Below are 4,654 nucleotides of genomic sequence, written 5' to 3' on the forward strand. Positions count from 1 at the left end.
GTTTGCAGGCAACATCTATTTCTTGCCAGCCCCTGCCTCCTGCCTGGCACTCCCTGCTTACCCCGCAGCCACCAGCCATCGGGACTGCCCAAGCCTCCGCAGCGGCAGAAATCTGGAAGCCAAGTTCACCGCCCCTCAGACTCATCCCCAGGGCGTCAGCAACTGGCGAGGGCTTTCAATCGAGCAAACTCAGTCCTGCACTGCACACGGCTTTTCGCTTCCTTCGTAATGGCTAGCATCCATTAGTAATCATCCAAAAGTGCAATGTGTGAGAAAATCAGAACTGCATGGTCTACTGGATATTCACCCCAGGTAGCGAGCTCTGAGGCGCCCGGGGGGCAAGGACAGGGACGAGGAAGGGAGGGAGGGAAGGAGGAAGGGAGGGAGCAGCCTCCCCCGGCCCTGGGGACGGGGACTCCATTCTCATGAGGCAGAGAGCTCTGGCTTGGGCAATTCCCCGGCCGGAGGAATTTCGTCTCCTCAACCTTGAAGGTTGTGTTTCCTCCAGAGGAATTGTGGAGCCCCTTCCTGGCTCTTCCCATCAGGGATCCCCCTTCCCAGTGTCTCCTAGTAGCCCCTGAACTGGAGAGCCTCCCCGCTACCTGGGCTGGTCGCTATGGAAACTGTCTCACAGCTGAGGGGCTGGCTCTGCTGGAAGTGGGAAGCTGGCAGCATTTCCCTGGAGCCGGGCCCAGGGGTTTGGGGTGGGCTGAGCACTCGCCCCCAGGGCTGTGCCACACAGAGGCGGGCCTGTGACTTGTTTAGAAATTTGACATTTCGTTCATCATGAATTGTGCATTAATTTTAATTTTTAAAAGTATTGCACTAAAATGTTATTGATCTTGATTTTTTTAGCACCCTCCCACTTAAGTTTTGTCCCAAACCAAGTGCCTGGTCCTGTCTGCTTTTTCGGACAAAGCTAGGAGCCGGGTGGAGAGAGGAGCCAGGCTTTGGGGCAGGCAGGCCTGGGCGAGCCCTGGCCAGCCCCGTGCCCCTGGGCAGCGTCCTTCACTTCCCTGAGCCTCCTGTCCCGGACACCGGGCAGGGTGTGGGAGGTGCACAATGTGGTGGGGACCCCGTGGCACTCACCGGCCTCTGTGGTCACTGGAACAAGGCTGCGCCCGGAGGAGACCGACTCCCTGTGAGGGCAGGTGTCAGGATTTTCGCTCCTCACTGTGACCCTGTGTCGGTGCTTGGCGGCCCCACAGAAGCCCAGTCAACACCAGTCACCAGGAGGGGCCCCACCCACCCAGCCCAGACCCCAGAGGTCCACGGAGCAGCTGGGGGGCTGGGCAGTCCTAGCGGCACCCAGGGGGCATCAGAGGTCTTGTCGTCTTACGGCCGCTGCTCTGGGCAATAGCCGGGTAGTGCCTGGGGGTCGGCCACGGGCTTCTGAAGCAGGAGAGACCTGAAGGCTGGGCTGGGGTTGCAGCAGTGGCCACGGGCCAACGTCATCCCAGATGGGCCTCCAAGAGGACACTCCCGGGGCCTGCCCAGCAGCCAGGCCCCCGGCCCGGATGCCCGAATCAGGAAAGACTGTGGGTTTGGAGCCTTCCTCTCTGGCTCCCAGCAACACAGCAACATGCTGTGCCCGCCCACCCCAGGTGTTGGGGTCCCCCAAACCACACTTTGGGGCAACCATACTTTGGTTCTCCGTGTGTTTGGAACTGGTCTGAGCATCGCCTGCCCCATCCTAGATGTGCAGGAGACTTTGTGCCCAGTTTTTGCAAAGTCCCCAAAACTTAACCCTCAGGGACCTGTTCTTCCCGCTGTATAAACTAAAGAAGAGCGGCTCCTCCTCACTCCTCTGCCAGAGCCAAGGAAGGGGCTTTGTCTCATCACCCACCCTGGGACAGGGTTGGCGACTTGGCGGTGACCGGGAGGTCCTGCGGGGTTCAGTGACTTGCCCACAGTCGCCCGTCGCAGGCCCGTGTGGAGTCTGCCTCTGGCCTCTGCCCTCTGCTACGTGAGATCTGTCTGTGGCAGATTCTTCTGGAAACTTGAGCCAGCAGACGGGAAGCTGCACCCTAAATCCCCAGCTGCACCCTGGGCAGGCAGGCTGGAGACAGCAGCAACCAGCCCATGGGCTGTGGGCATCCTCCAGCCGATGTCCCATCTGTCCTGCAAGTGGTGCCTGGGCTCAGGGCAGCCCACAGGATGCTGCCCAAGATGCGCAGACCCCAAGGGCCAGAGGGGCTGGCTCTGCAGGAATCCCACTCTGGGCCCACTCTGCACAGAGTGCTCCGCAGGGCCCTGGGAGAACCAGGCATCTGGCCGGACAGCCTGTGGGTGGGCAGCTATGTCCACAGACACACACACACACCAGGGACAGACACACACCAGGGACAGAGACACACACACCAGGGACTCACACCACACACACACACCCCTCATGAACACACATACCACTGGTACACATTGTGAACACACCATGGACACACACAAACACACACAACATGGGTACACACAATACACACCACAAAGACATAACCCCCCCCACACACATACATAGCACACACACATGCCATACACACATGGCTACACACACCACACAATCCCTCATGAGATACCCATATACTATCTCACACACACCACACACCCATCAGACACCCACACACCACCTCACACACACCACACACCCATCAGACACCCACACACCATCTCACAGCTGTCATATGCACAATTAGAGGTGATTTCATACATACACTCACACACCTAGCAGCACCCTCTCAAAATACACCCTCGCCCACATCACACCCATTCACACCCACACACACATTCTCCCACACACTCACAAGTGAGCACACTCACACCCACGCACACACCCAAGACGGGATTTTCTCTTTAACGAGGAGCCGTGTTTCTGCCGTCACCCTGCCCAGGTCATGCACCTGTCCAGGTTCTGCGGGACCGGCCTACCTGGGCACAGGTGGGCCTGTCTGGCTCTGGGGGGGGCCGGGCAGTGCCCAGTCCCACTTCCCTGATGGGCCTGTGTTGAGCTCAGGTGAGGTCAGGGGGTGGGCAGAGCCAGATGGGCCCACAATGGGCATGATTCCAGCCAGGGAAGGGACACCTGTGTCCCAGCCGAGGCCCCAAGGGCAGGGCCTTACCCAGGGCCCCTCTGCACCGCAAGGCTCACACAGCTCCTGACACCCCACCTCGATTTTTCCTGGACACAGCCTGGGGTGGGTATCTAAAATGGGTATCTAAAAATTGGCCTTGGTCAGGTGTGGTGGCTCATGCCTGCAATCTCAGCACTTTGGAAGGCTGAGGCAGGCAGATCACCTGAGGTCGGGAGTTTGAGACCAGCCTGATTAACATGGAGAAAAATCCCCGTCTTTACTAAAAATACAAAATCAGTTGGGCGTGGTGGCGCATGCCTGCAATCCCAGCTACTTGGGAGGCTGAGACAGGAGAATCGCTCGAACCCGGGAGGCGGAGGTTGCGACGAGCCAAGATCGCACCATTGCCCTCCAGTTTGGGCGACAAAGCAAAACTCCATCTCAAAAAAAAAAAAAAAAATTTGTCTTAAACCCCGGGAAAGGACTATCTGGAGTTATTTTATTCCCTGTGTCATGCCCAGCAAGGAAAGGACGGAGGGTGGGCCCGTGCCCCCTGGAGGGACCCTCTCTGAGGTGTGTTCGGGGTGCTGCTCTCTCCCCTCGTACTGCGTGGGGTCCCAGGAACAACGCTCGGGCTGTAGCTCATGGGCCCCGGGGGTCTGCGGGTGGGAACAGTGGGCACTCTCGCTAACACTCCTGAGGCCAGCCCACGAATAGCTCCGAGGGAGCCTTTTGACGCCCACGCGCGTTCCGCTGCGTGCCTTTCCCGTCTTAATTCCCAGTGCCCTCAGCAGGCTGCGTTCGGAGGGCTGGGCTCCCTGCACCGGCCTTCCCTTCCTATACACACAGGGCCCCTGCCGGGGGCCCAGCCCCCAGCCTCCTTCTTTCCTGGCTCAGACGATGTCCCCGGTGTCCCTGAGCCTGGCGTGACAGGGACACAAAGGCCTGGCATCCCGGATCCCTCCCTCCCTCCCTCCCTCTGCCGGCCTATTTCTCAGGGCTTTCAGTGCCTGCGTCACCATCACCGCAGGGACTTAATGACGTTTAGCAGCTCCCGGGCGGGGCTGGTTTCTCGCGCTCCGCAGGGGTGACGGTCCCCCATGATTCAAGGGGGGCTCAGGAGGGGGACAGAAGTAGCACTGCACCAGCCACACTCTGGCTGTTGGGTCCTAGTCACGCCTGCTCTGCACACCCCCCCACCCACTCTGAACAAGTCAGGGGACCACACTCTGGAGACTGAGCTGGTGCCTTTGTCCCACGGAGCCGGTGTTCAGTTCCTCCTTGTCCCCTCCCGGGACCCTCACTATCCACAGGGCTTGTTGCTGGATAAGCAATGGCTTCTTTCTTTGGAGGCTCAGGGGTGCGGGGGGCACGGTCACTGAATGGGGTTCCTACCTGCCAGAGGCACTGGGCCCTGGACAGGACGTGCGCCGGCAGCTGGTGTGAGTGGCGTGAGTGGTGTGAGTGGCATGAGTGGGTGAGTGGCAACAGCTAGTGTGAGTGGCATGAGTGGGTGAGTGGTGTGAGTTACGTGAGTGGCATGAGTGGGTGAGTGGCAGCAGCTGGCATGAGTGGCATGAGTGGGTGAGTGG

This window comes from Piliocolobus tephrosceles, chromosome 19, assembly GCF_002776525.5.
Source record: "Piliocolobus tephrosceles isolate RC106 chromosome 19, ASM277652v3, whole genome shotgun sequence".
Lineage (NCBI taxonomy): Eukaryota > Metazoa > Chordata > Mammalia > Primates > Cercopithecidae > Piliocolobus > Piliocolobus tephrosceles.